The following is a 13,664-nucleotide window of genomic DNA, read 5'->3' as shown; positions in this document are numbered from 1 at the left end:
TGAGATACTGTACCAACTCTGCCATAACCAAAGCCTTAATCAGATCAAAGTTTCTGTAGTTGTAGCGGTTATCACGTTTGCTTCACACGCAAAAGCTCCCTGGTTCAATGCCAGGCAGAAACAGAGGATGTCCTTTTCTCTCACATTTGTACAAGCAGCACTAGTTTTTTTCTTTTCTTCAGTATTGCAACACACGTGGTTGTGGTAGGGAGCGGGACATTGGTCGTTGAAACCTCTGGATATGACCTGTACTCCCTGTCTTCAGAAGCCAGTGCACGTCTGTGAAAGTTGAATGGATTGAAATCAGAGAAGCAAGACTCACCATCAACCTGCAGCCTGAAATGGGACAATAATAAGTCTGAGCCCCTGTTTTGTGTGTTCATTTGGACCGTTGTCCTGTACGTCACGCAGTCTGATCAGGCACCCCAAGGTTTTGAGGGACAGTGAACCCAGCTGTGATTCCTGGGATTCCAAAAACATGTCGGGCCTTTAGGCCAATGCACAGCGGCCACTGAGCATCATGGCCAAACATTGGTTGTCAGCCTTTCATCATATGGAGAAGTTTTGTCGAAGTGACATAGCGTGGCCCCAGAGGGCACCAAACTTTTACCAAGAGCCCCCTGACCTTATCACTCATATGTAGTCAAATGTATTTATTTGTAGCTCTGGCTAGCTCAGTCAGATAAGCCTAAAGGCTGTTAATCTCAGGGTTCGAGCCCACCTGTTGGTCAAGGTTCCTTTATTTTGGCTGGTGTGCTTTCACAGGTCTCTCTGTTACCAGTGATGGAACTCAAAGTCACACAGCTTTGAAAGTTGTTGCCTGGTATGTTCTTATTCAGACTAACGACTGTGTTTCTTTGCTGTAAAATTCTTATCAGAGCAATGAGTGTGTTCAGTCATTTATGCCTAGGATCAGCTACAGGCTCAAAGTTGATGACAACATAGGTGCTGATGGAAAAACTCTAGCAGAGGAGGGTTTTAATCCATCGACCTCTGGGTTATGGGCCCAGCAAGCTTCCTCTGCTCCAGCCTGGGCGGGACTCGCACTCAAAATGCCTGTCTTAAGAGGCCAGTGCCTTACAGATGTGTTTCCATGGTATGTCTCGCCCCGCCTCCTCCTGTAAAGGTTTTCTTTTAAAGGATTAAAGCAAAGAAAAGGGGAATTACCTGCTGAAACCCGGGATTGAACCAGGGACCTTTAGATCTTCAGTCTAACGCTCTCCCAGCTGAGCTATTTCAGCACAAGCAAGCCCACATGATGGTGGCAAAGAGTTTCAAATTTCAGGTTTTTAGACAAAACCTTGTAAAAGTTTTCCTTCCTGTGGCTTGATAACAAAGAAAACCCATTCCCGTTAAGGGAATTTACAGAGTCAAAGAACCTGAGAACAAGGCAAATAGCGAAACAGCGTTCGTAACAGCTGCTGAATTTTCTACAATGTTGATTGGAGGATGAATCCAAAAGGAAAACGCATGTTTTTGGAGCCAACATCTATCAAGTGACTCCATATCAGATTGTGTGTGCTGTCCACTGTAACTAGTCATTGACACACAGCAATCAACTCTTGCTTTTTCTTGCAAAATTTACCGGGCGTTACGAGGGTAAGCTGAGAAAATTCAAAAGCTCCCAGCTACAAGTAGCATAGGTAGAAACCACTGGCTTTGGTTGTTGAGGTGTGTTACTGCTTCATGCAACAAAAGGAATCTTTGAGTAGGCTTTAAGCAGCGCTAAAACATGTTTGTGTTTCCAGCAACTTGATTGAAATTGATTTTGGCAGATTCTGCTGTTGCTACAGCCAGGGCTGACCTGGAAAGATACCAAAACCTCCAGGCCTCTCCAATCCACTCAATCCTAACATGCTCAGGGGCAGCAATTGTACTTGAGAAAGAATGTGGCTTAAGTTGGTAAATGGTTTTGAAAAGAGAGCAAATAACTGAGTGGCTGCAATTGTTGGTTGTGTCTGGCCAGAGCAGCTTTTGTTGGATTGCGTCTTATATTTTTGTCAGAGATTTAGGCTACAACAAATAATTTTCAAGGAACCATTAAATCTTTCTGATAAAGCAACAGCGAGTTTAAGTATTAGCTTTGAAGAGGTGAGATACTGTACCAACTCTGCCATAACCAAAGCCCTTAATCAGATCAAAGTTTCTGTAGTGTAGCGGTTATCACGTTTGCTTCACACGCAAAAGGTCCCTGGTTCAATGCCAGGCAGAAACAGAGGATGTCATTTTCTCTCACATTTGTACAAGCAGCACTAGTTTTTTTCTTTTCTTCAGTATTGCAACACACGTGGTTTGTGGTAGGGAGCGGGACATTGGTCGTTGAAACCCTGGATATGACCTGTACTCCCTGTCTTCAGAAAGCCAGTGCACGTCTGTGAAAGTTGAATGGATTTGAAATCAGAGAAGCAAGACTCACCATCAACCTGCAGCCTGAAAATGGGACAATAATAAGTCTGAGCCCTGTTTGTGTGTTCATTTGGACCGTTGTCCTGTACGTCACGCAGTCTGATCAGGCACCCCAAGGTTTTTGAGGGACAGTGAACCCAGCTGTGATTCCTGGGATTCCAAAAACATGTCGGGCCTTTAGGCCAATGCACAGCGGCACTGAGCATCATGGCCAAACATTGGTTGTCAGCCTTTTCATCATATGGAGAAGTTTTGTCGAAGTGACATAGCGTGGCCCCAGAGGGCACCAAACTTTACCAAGAGCCCCCTGACCTTATCACTCATATGTAGTCAAATGTATTTATTTGTAGCCTCTCTAGCTCAGTCAGATAAGCCTAAGGCTGTTAATCTCAGGGTTCGAGCCCACCGTTGGTCAAGGTTCCTTTATTTTGGCTGGTGTGCTTTCACAGGTCTCTCTGTTACCAGTGATGGAACTCAAAGTCACACAGCTTTGAAAGTTGTTGCCTGGTATGTTCTTATCAGACTAACGACTGTGTTTCTTTGCTGTAAAATTCTTATCAGAGCAATGAGTGTGTTCAGTCATTTATGCCTAGGATCAGCTACAGGCTCAAAGTTGATGACAACATAGGTGCTGATGGAAAAACTCTAGCAGAGGAGGGTTTTAATCCATCGACCTCTGGGTTATGGGCCCAGCAAGCTTCCTCTGCTCCAGCCTGGGCGGGACTCGCACTCAAAATGCCTGTCTTAAGAGGCCAGTGCCTTACAGATTGTGTTTCCATGGTATGTCTCGCCCCGCCTCCTCCTGTAAAGGTTTTCTTTTAAAGGATTAAAGCAAAGAAAAGGGGAATTACCTGCTGAAACCCCGGGATTGAACCAGGGACCTTTAGATCTTCAGTCTAACGCTCTCCCAGCTGAGCTATTTCAGCACAAGCAAGCCACATGATGGTGGCAAAGAGTTTCAAATTTCAGGTTTTTAGACAAAACCTTGTAAAAGTTTTCCTTCCTGTGGCTTGATAACAAACAAAACCATTCCCGTTAAGGGAATTTACAGAGTCAAAGAACCTGAGAACAAGGCAAATAGCGAAACAGATTCGTAACAGCTGCTGAATTTTCTACAATGTTGATTGGAGGATGAATCCAAAAGGAAAACGCATGTTTTTGGAGCCAACATCTATCAAGTGACTCCATATCAGATTGTGTGTGCTGTCCACTGTAACTAGTCATTGACACACAGCAATCAACTCTTGCTTTTTCTTGCAAAATTTACCGGGCGTTACGAGGGTAAGCTGAGAAAATTCAAAAGCTCCCAGCTACAAGTAGCATTAGGTAGAAACCACTGGCTTTGGTTGTTGAGGTGTGTTACTGCTTCATGCAACAAAAAGGAATCTTTGAGTAGGCTTTAAGCAGCGCTAAAACATGTTTGTGTTTCCAGCAACTTGATTGAAATTGATTTTGGCAGATTCTGCTGTGCTACGCCAGGGCTGACTGGAAAGATACCCAAAACCTCCAGGCCTCTCCAATCCACTCAATCCTAACATGCTCAGGGGCAGCAATTTGTACTTGAGAAAGAATGTGGCTTAAGTTGGTAAATGGTTTTGAAAAGAGAGCAAATAACTTGAGTGGCTCTGCAATTGTTGGTTGTGTCTGGCCAGAGCAGCTTTTGTTGGATTGCGTCTTATATTTTTGTCAGAGATTTAGGCTACAACAAATAATTTCAAGGAACCATTAAATCTTTCTGATAAAGCAACAGCGAGTTTTAAGTATTAGCTTTTGAAGAGGTGAGATACTGTACCAACTCTGCCATAACAAAGCCTTAATCAGATCAAGTTTCTGTAGTGAGCGGTTATCACGTTTGCTTCACACGCTAAAGGTCCCTGGTTCAATGCCAGGCAGAAACAGAGGATGTCATTTCTCTCACATTTGTACAAGCTAGAACTAGTTTTTTTCTTTTCTTCAGTATTGCAACACACGTGGTTGTGGTAGGGAGCGGGACATTGGTCGTTGAAACCCTGGATATGACCTTGTACTTCCCTGTCTTCAGAAGCCAGTGCACGTCTGTGGAAAGTTGAATGGATTGAAATCAGAGAAGCAAGACTTCACCATCAACCTGCAGCCTGAAATGGGACAATATAAGTCTGAGCCTGTTTGTGTGTTCATTTGGACCGTTGTCCTGTACGTCACGCAGTCTGATCAGGCACCCCAAGGTTTTGAGGGACAGTGAACCAGCTGTGATTCCTGGGATTCCAAAAACATGTCGGGCCTTTAGGCCAATGCACAGCGGCCATCTGAGCATCATGCCAACATTGGTGTCAGCCTTTCATCATATGGAGATAGTTTTGTCGCGTGACATAGCGTGGCCCCAGAGGGCACCAAACTTTTACCAAGAGCCCCCTGACCTTATCACTCATATGTAGTCAAATGTATTTATTGTAGCCTGGCTAGCTCAGTCAGATAAGCCTAAGGTGTTAATCTCAGGGTTCGAGCCCACCGTTGGTCAAGGTTCCTTGATTTTGGCTGGTGTGCTTTCACAGGTCTCTCTTTACCAGTGAAAGTGTTGCCTGGTATGTTCTTATCAGACTAACGACTGTGTTTCTTTGCTGTAAAATTCTTATCAGAGCAATGAGTGTGTTTCAGTCATTTATGCCTAGGATCAGCTACAGGCTTCAAAGTTGATGACAACATAGGTGCTGATGGAAAAACTCTAGCAGAGGAGGGTTTTAATCCATCGACCTCTGGGTTATGGGCCCAGCAAGCTTCCTCTGCTCCAGCCCTGGGCGGGACTCGCACTCAAAATGCCTTGTCTTAAGAGGCCAGTGCCTTACAGATTGTGGTTTCCATGGTATGTCTCGCCCCGCCTCCTCCTGTAAAGGTTTTCTTTAAAGGATAAAGCAAAGAAAAGGGGAATACCTGCTGAAACCCGGGATTGAACCAGGGACCTTTAGATCTTCAGTCTAACGCTCTCCCAGCTGAGCTATTTCAGCACAAGCAAGCCACATGATGGTGGCAAAGAGTTTCAAATTTCAGGGTTTTTAGACAAAACCTTGTAAAAGTTTTCCTTCCTGTGGCTTGATAACAAAGAAAACCATTCCCGTTAAGGGAATTTTACAGAGTCAAAGAACCTGAGAACAAGGCAAATAGCGAAACAGCGTCGTAACAGCTGCTGAATTTTCTACAATGTTGATTGGAGGATGAATCCAAAAGGAAAACGCATGTTTTTGGAGCCAACATCTATCAAGTGACTCCCATATCAGATTGTGTGTGCTGTCCACTGTAACTAGTCATTGACACACAGCAATCAACTCTTGCTTTTTCTTGCAAAATTTACCGTGGTTACGAGGGTAAGCTGAGAAAATTCAAAAGCTCCCAGCTACAAGTAGCATTAGGTAGAAAACCACTGGCTTTGGTTGTTGAGGTGTGTTACTGCCTTCATGCAACAAAAGGAATCTTTGAGTAGGCTTTAAGCAGCGCTAAAACATGTTTGTGTTTCCAGCAACTTGATTGAAATTGATTTTGGCAGATTCTGCTGTGCTACACCAGGGCTGACCTGGAAAGATACCCAAAACCTCCAGGCCTCTCCAATCCACTCAATCCTAACATGCTCAGGGGCAGCAATTTGTACTTGAGAAAGAATGTGGCTTAAGTTGGTAAATGGTTTTGAAAAGAGAGCAAATAACTTGAGTGGCTTGCAATTGTTGGTGTGTCTGGCCCCAGAGCAGCTTTTTGTTGGATTGCGTCTTATATTTTTGTCAGAGATTTAGGCTACAACAAATAATTTTTCAAGGAACCATTAAATCTTTCTGATAAAGCAACAGCGAGTTTAGTAATTAGCTTTGAAGAGGTGAGATACTGCTACCAACTCTGCCATAACCAAAGCCTTAATCAGATCAAAGTTTCTGTAGTGTAGCGGTTATCACGTTTGCTTCACACGCAAAAGGTCCCTGGTTCAATGCCAGGCAGAAACAGAGGATGTCATTTTCTCTCACATTTGTACAAGCAGCACTAGTTTTTTTCTTTTCTTCAGTATTGCAACACACGTGGTTGTGGTAGGGAGCGGGACATTGGTCGTTGAAACCCTGGATATGACCTGTACTCCCTGTCTTCAGAAGCCAGTGCACGTCTGTGACAAGTTGAATGGAATTGTGAAATCAGAGAAGCAAGCTCACCATCAACCTGCAGCCTGAAATGGGACAATAATAATTCTGAGCCCTGTTTGTTGTGTTTCATTTGGACCTGTTGTCCTGTACGTCACGCAGTCTGATTCAGGCACCCCAAGGTTTTGGGGGACAGTCGAACCCAGCTGTGATTCCTGGGATTCCAAAATACATGTCGGGCCTTTAGGCCAATGCCCACAGCGGCCACTGAGCATCATGGCCAAACATTTGGCTTGTCCAGCCCTTTCATTCAATATGGAGAAGTTTTGTCGAGTAGTGACATAGCGTGGCCCCAGAGGGCACCAAACTTTTTTACCAAGAGCCCCCTGACCTTCTCACCATCACTATGTAGTCAAATGTATTTATTTGTAGCCTGGCTAGCTCAGTCAGATAAGCCTAAAGGCTGTTAATCTCAGGGTTCGAGGCCCACCGTTGGTCAAGGTTCCTTATTTTGGCTGGTGTGCTTTTCACAGGTCTCTCTGTTACCAGTGATGGAACTCAAAGTCACACAGCTTTGAAAGTTGTTGCCTGGTATGTTCTTATCAGGACTAAGACTGTGTTTCTTTGCTGTAAAATTCTTATCAGAGCAATGAGTGTGTTCAGTCATTTATGCCTAGGATCAGCTACAGGCTCTCAAAGTGTTGATGACAACATAGGTGCTGATGGAAAAAACTCTAGCAGAGGAGGGTTTTAATCCATCGACCTCTGGGTTATGGGCCCATGCAAGCTTCCTCTGCTCCAGCCTGGGCGGGACTCGCACTCAAATGCCTGTCTTAAGAGGCCAGTGCCTTACAGATTGTGTTTCCATGGTATTGTCTCGCCCCCGCCTCCTCCTGGTAAAGGTTTTCTTTTAAAGGATTAAAGCAAAGAAAAGGGGAATTACCTGCTGAAACCCGGGATTGAACCAGGGACCTTTTAGATCTTCAGTCTAACGCTCTCCCAGCTGAGCTATTTCAGCACAAGCAAGCCACATGATGGTGGCAAAGAGTTTCAAATTTCAGGTTTTTAGACAAAACCTTGTAAAAGTTTTCCTTCCTTTGGCTTGATAACAAGGAAAACCATTCCCGTTAAGGGAATTTACAGAGTCAAAGAACCTGAGAACAAGGCAAATAGCGAAACAGCGTCGTAACAGCTGCTGAATTTTCTACAATGTTGATTGGAGGATGAATCCAAAAGGAAAACGCATGTTTTTGGAGCCAACATCTATCAAGTGACTCCATATCAGATTGTGTGTGCTGTCCACTGTAACTAGTCATTGACACACAGCAATCAACTCTTGCTTTTTCTTGCAAAATTTACCGGGGGTTACGAGGGTAAGCTGAGAAAATTCAAAAGCTCCCAGCTACAGGTAGCATTAGGTAGAAACCACTGGCTTTGGTTGTTGAGGTGTGTTACTGCTTCATGCAACAAAAAGGAATCTTTGAGTAGGCTTTAAGCAGCGCTAAAACATGTTTGTGTTTCCAGCAACTTGATTGAAATTGATTTTGGCAGATTTCGCTGTGCTACACCAGGGCTGACCTGGAAAGAGTTACCAAAACCTCCAGGCCTCTCCAATCCACTCAATCGTAACATGCTCAGGGGCAGCAGTTTGTACTTGAGGAAGAATGTGGCTTAAGTTGGTAAATGGTTTTGAAAAGAGAGCAAATAACTTGAGTGGCTGCAATTGTTGGTGTGTCTGGCCAGAGCAGCTTTTGTTGGATTACGTCTTATATTTTTGTCAGAGATTTAGGCTACTGTGGTAAATTCTGTTCCTCCTATGGAGTTATTTCTGTCCATTGCAACAAATGTCAAGTTGACCGTGGTGTCAGGTTGGCCACTAAAACAAATAAACTGCTGCAGCTGAGTAAACATGGACTTTCGATGGACACGTAGGCACTCGCTGGTTGCATAAACAACACAGCTTTAAAAAGTGGGCATTGGGAGATGTTCTTAGAGTGCTTCGCAGAGGGTCTGCTGCAGACACCCAGCTGACCTTTTTCGACCTCTCAGTTCTTTCTGCAGAAGAACAAGTGGGTGAATTCAGCCACCACCTCTCTCATGATTATTCTGTGATTGTACTATTTCATTCTATGTAATAAATTCATGTGTTAATTTGAGCATAAAAGTTGAGTCTGTGTGAACAAGAAATACACGACAGAATGGCGTCACGAACACAGGCGTGAGGAGCCGTTTCCAGAACTAACATTTGTCTGGACTGGCCCGGACGCACGACTGTCGTCATCAGTGAAGTTAAATAGCGCTTAAAGCTTTTAACGGACGATTCTCTGTGTTCGAGACAGTGTGAGCAAATGTTGGTAAGATTAGAGAATTCTGATCATTAAATTCTGATTTGGCTGCTTAAGCAAATTATCTGTGTGGGAGAGACAAAGAGAGGCGGTGGAGAATTTACCTGTGCTTACTTATACTGCTGTAAATAGCTGCTTTGCATAACCAACTGCTGTGTGTGTATGTGCTATCTTGCGCTTGGGGAAAAAATGACATGGCCTATTGACCTCTAGAAGTTACGTAGGTTAACTTGAGGCAGGCGACGTTTGAAAAATCTAAAGTATGGGCGTTGTAGTCTGCATTCGGATAAAAAAAATTTAAGGCTGTGTAAGTTCTGTGTCGACGCTGGAAAATTTGGTCCAGGTATTGAGTGGGGTCACTGAACCATACCTCGTTGAGCGGCTGTTAAATTAAAGGGGAAGATGTACGATACCGGCGTCGGTAGACAGTGCGGCCTCGGTGCAACGGGTTGTGAAATTTGGAAAATTCGCCCTGCTCGATAGAATCGAAATTTATTAGGCACTGTAGGCTTGTGTAATGTATTGGGAATCTACATTAAGGTTGGAACGGATCAATCCAAGTGTAGAGCTTCCCAAGGTTTGTGAGGCCTGGTAACATAGGGATAACCGGTAAAAGCGCTTTTTGTTATTGTGTGTTGAACTGCAGGGTGTCGATGTGTCAGTATTGCGCAAGTATAGTTAAGTTGGGGTGAGTATATGTTTAGTATATGTTAATGCATTTAAGGATAGCGTGATAAGTGCTAAGTTGTTGCGGTGTTAATAATAATTAACAGGTGTCGAGGTAATACCATTTGAGTTAGTGTCGGTAAAAAACCTTGAGTGTGTGTTAATAATTGACAGTGTGCATTCCCTTTTGGTCCTTTGGAGCAGAGAGTGTGTGTGTAACGGGGGAGATAAAGCCTCACTGTTCAGGGTCTGTGTGTGTGTTTGTTTGTTTTTTAACAGTCTGGGAAGAGCCGTGGGGTAAATGCTGTGTAGATTACATTTTCGAACGTTTCGATCATTCTATCATTTTTGATAATTCTAATATTTTTTTAGTTTCCTGTGTGGACATTGGGGTAATCATTGTTTGAAATAATCTGCGTATTGTAGAACGATGTTTCCACACTGTGGTTGGGACTGGTCAAGCAGGTCACAGAGTGTGTGCAGATTGTGGTCTCCTGGTTTGGTTAAAAAAGAAAAAGGGGGGAGGAGTGAATTGGGACTCCAAATTGGGCCCAGAGACGTTAGCTTTTTTCCTCTACAGGTATTCACGTCTCCTGTGTGTGTGTGTGTGTGTGCGTGTGTGTGAATACTGCCCAGAGCAGGAAGTCAAATAGGTCAAGTATGATAAAAAATAAAAGTATAATAAGTCCATTAACATTCATTCCTGGTCGGTCCATTTAAGTGTGTCACATACATACCTATACATATGCCCTATATTCATATTATGTATCGCGCCGGTAGCTTTCTTCTCCAGATATAGGAATAATGAGAAAACATCCTCTCTTTTCTCAGGAGATTCAGAAGTATTCGAAGAAATAGAATAAGCAGACGGATAAGGCTACGTCACCCTGGCCAACAGAGGGGACATTTGATCTGAGGCAGTGGGTTAAGATCAAATCTGTGAAGTTAGGCCTTAAACGGGAACGAGAAAATGCAGTGTTGCATTTTATTAGCTGTGTAAAAATGATGGGCAAAAAGACGGCTCAATGTTGTAATAATCAATCTAATCAGATCACTATAATCAAGTCTCTTTCAGATGCGTCCCAGATGGATGCAGAAGAAACAAAACCTGGAAGGACAAAGAAGCCAGTTCACCCGGTAGCTGGTCTAGAAGGGACAGACAGGGCAGTGGAAAGGGATGAGTTATTAGAACTGCCCGACGTTGTTTAAAAAACAGAAAATATCAATTGGAAATTCCTGCAGTGAAAGTGATCTGCGTGACAGAGCAGGTAGATCACTGTGGGCTGGGTCAGATGAGGAATTAGTGTGGGTGGGTGACGAACGGGTAAATGAGGTTTCTGATGGACTTCCTCTGCTGGTCAAAGGGGCAAAGCGTCAAAATCTGCCCTGGCCTTCAAGACCAGATCAGAATGATCTGAATGACACTGTGGGACTTTGCAACATGTCAGTAGAACAAATAACTGACCATGTGATTCATGCTGTTGAGCTGCGTCAAAAGCAGGCAAAGGAGGCAGTGAAGGAAGCAACATGCCAGCAGCTGCGGGAAGAGGGGGAGAAAAGAGAGACGAGGATGGTGTCTACTCAACCAGCCAGCGTGCCTCAGAGCCCACCTACACCACCAGGCATGGCCACACCTCAGGTGATGTACATTCTACCAGGAGGGTGGACCAGACGACCTCCTATGAGGAGAGGAGGGACTCCTCCAGGCCGAGGAGCAAGACGAGGATGCTGTGGAAAAACTGTGAACTGCTTCCAGTGTGGGAGGTATGGACATGTGCAATGCCAGTGATGGAACAAGAGTCCACCTGGACGGCCAAGGAAGGCTGAGGCTGAAGCAGGGCCACTGAGACAGTGCAGGCTGTCAGATATGAACTGTGTCAATGGACGTTATCAAAAGCCAAAAAGCCAGAGGCCTCTGAATCTGTGTTCTCACCTTGCTGCACACTTTAGTACTTTGAGACTCAGACAAATATCTAAATTTTTAAAAAACAAAATAAATAAGTCGAATTGGTGAAAATAACTCAGTCCTTAAAGCTGCCAAAAGCTTAAAAATAAAATATTCCAATTTTACAAGGCAAGGGAAAGGGAAAGGTATAGAGAATATTTCAAAATAAAGTTCCCAATTCACTCACTCTGCTGTTGAAATGCTTCACCTGATGCTCAGTGGTTGACTGTGTTTTATCCTCCAAGAGGTTTGGCTGTATGTGGGTTTATATGAACTTTCTTTAGTAAGTTAAAATATTTTAGTTGTAGTTTTTATCCACAGATGTTACAGTATGTTGTCATTAGAGACTCAGATAGTCACGGGAGAAATTACAATTAGATGCAGTAGTGATTGTGGGGTTGTTTGTGTTTCTAGGTTTATTGCTTTGTGCAACAGGTTCAACAGGTTGTGTTATGTCTAATGTGTCATCTCTGATAGGTTGTGAGAATGCAGCTTATTTAGTCTGTATGTTAATTTCGTCATAGAGTCACTTAGTGCATACATTTACAGCACTTCCTGAACTAAATAAGTTTTATCGCAGTGATTCTGTGTTTTTCATTAGTCACTAAAGCTCAATCCTTCTTGTTTAGCTGTCAGCTGACATCGAGGGTGTAACCTTGAAGTTTAGATGCTGTATAAGTTTCTTAATTTCACTTAGTTTATTAAGTCCCAGTAAGGATAGATAAGTAAGGGTAAGAAATGATTTTTAGGGGTTGTACTAATGTGCCCATCTTAAGTTAGCGATTCAATTGTCCTCACTTTCTAAATTAGTAATTTGTATAATCACTTGGATGCAGTATGTGTGTATGGGGAGTATGAAAATGAAAATGAATGACAGGAGACTTGTATGTGTGGCGTCTGCTGTGGGACTATTCTTCCATTCTGTTTCTGTTGTGTCTCATCCCAAGTTGGCGAACTTATTTGAAGGAGGCCTATTGGTTCAAAGGTTGGTGTTTGAGTCGGTTCATATGTTGAATTGGAGTGTAAATAGCTTGCAAAGAGGATGATCTCAGCAGGATTCCTAGTGGAGTGAGAGAAAAAGAGATGGTAGCATGGTACAGTATGTGAGGAAGGAAAGGAGGTCAAGGAGTAAAGAAAAGGGAAAGTGTGAATGTTGACAATAGAGAGATGAAACAGTGCTGTGAACCTTGCATTTCAGGGTGTAGCTTGTAAAAAAAATATGCAGAACGCATAAAACTAACATTGCATGAAGCTTTGCTTGACAGAATAGTGTTTAATGCATCAACCAGTGACCTACGTTTTTATGTAAAACAGATAATTAACATATGCAGGAGTGCTGTGTTGTTCCATTGCAGGAAAGAAGAGGTCAAAGAAGATCAAACTCCGGATCACTGATGGGCCCTTAGTGACACTGCTAACTCATTTAGCAGAACAAGGTCACAGGCTAGCCTTTCTAAATTATAGTTCTCATAGAGCAAGAGGTTTCTCTCTTAGCTCATGTGCACCATAAAAACCCTGAGCTCATGACATGACTGACTGATACTGTATATGCTCTACGGACTGACCATGACACGTGTCGATGATGTTTATTGTTGTTGATTTTATATAATGAGGGTTTAACCATTTTCATTCTGCATCTCAGAGTGTTGTTGCACACAGGAAGCTCACATTAACAACTTCAACCCTTCTCTTTAGGCGGAGCAGCAGTGGAGAAACTGTGTCAGCATAAACACCTCGCTTAAACTGATTTTCTTGCCTAACCGAACCGATTTCTCTCCTACCCCTAACCTCTGTCCACAGGTTACTTCAGTATCAGAAGAGGGTCTTCTATCTTCTGACCTGCTACAAATTGGTTATTTTATATTCTCGGATTTTCTGATTTCTACACGACGGCCTGAGACAAGAAGCAAACTATATGTTCTATTTAGCCTAACCCTAACCCTAGCTCTGTAGGATGGTTTATGCTGCACTATGGTGCAGAGCTTTCTGCCTCTCAGCTATTAGCTCTCAGGTCACAGCTGGAGCACCAGTCTGAGGGGGACAGAGGATGACGCAGCAGAAGAGTGCTGGAGCCCTGGACAGTCTGGAAGCGAGTGACTCGGTGTGAGGGCCACAAGTGAGCTGGACCAACTGGGTCGGCTAGCAGAGAGGCTAGGCATCAGATGAGCTTCCCAGGACAACGCAGAGGGTGCAGTGCCACAACTTCCAGAA

At 43.6% G+C, this 13,664-nt stretch overlaps 7 non-coding genes across 7 annotated transcripts; 3 read left to right on the top strand and 4 right to left on the bottom strand.

The window, feature by feature from the left end:
* The first annotated feature begins 49 nt into the window (after nt 1-49).
* trnav-cac (transfer RNA valine (anticodon CAC)) lies at nt 50-123 on the top strand. Its single transcript has one exon. It is a non-coding gene; the product is annotated as a tRNA-Val (tRNA).
* A 1,045-nt stretch (nt 124-1,168) lies between these two features.
* Nucleotides 1,169-1,241, bottom strand: trnaf-gaa (transfer RNA phenylalanine (anticodon GAA)). Its single transcript has one exon. It is a non-coding gene; the product is annotated as a tRNA-Phe (tRNA).
* Nucleotides 1,242-2,142: 901 nt separating this feature from the next.
* trnav-cac (transfer RNA valine (anticodon CAC)) lies at nt 2,143-2,215 on the top strand. The gene has a single exon. It is a non-coding gene; the product is annotated as a tRNA-Val (tRNA).
* Nucleotides 2,216-3,258: 1,043 nt separating this feature from the next.
* trnaf-gaa (transfer RNA phenylalanine (anticodon GAA)) lies at nt 3,259-3,332 on the bottom strand. Its single transcript has one exon. It is a non-coding gene; the product is annotated as a tRNA-Phe (tRNA).
* Nucleotides 3,333-5,314: 1,982 nt separating this feature from the next.
* On the bottom strand, nt 5,315-5,387 carry trnaf-gaa (transfer RNA phenylalanine (anticodon GAA)). Its single transcript has one exon. It is a non-coding gene; the product is annotated as a tRNA-Phe (tRNA).
* Nucleotides 5,388-6,295: 908 nt separating this feature from the next.
* On the top strand, nt 6,296-6,368 carry trnav-cac (transfer RNA valine (anticodon CAC)). Its single transcript has one exon. It is a non-coding gene; the product is annotated as a tRNA-Val (tRNA).
* A 1,073-nt stretch (nt 6,369-7,441) lies between these two features.
* trnaf-gaa (transfer RNA phenylalanine (anticodon GAA)) lies at nt 7,442-7,515 on the bottom strand. The gene has a single exon. It is a non-coding gene; the product is annotated as a tRNA-Phe (tRNA).
* Nucleotides 7,516-13,664: the final 6,149 nt, after the last annotated feature.

The sequence above is a fragment of the Betta splendens genome, chromosome 9, assembly GCF_900634795.4.
Source record: "Betta splendens chromosome 9, fBetSpl5.4, whole genome shotgun sequence".
NCBI lineage: Eukaryota > Metazoa > Chordata > Actinopteri > Anabantiformes > Osphronemidae > Betta > Betta splendens.
The sequence above is the reverse complement of the archived record's forward strand: the minus strand, read 5'-3'. Positions and strand labels throughout refer to the sequence as shown.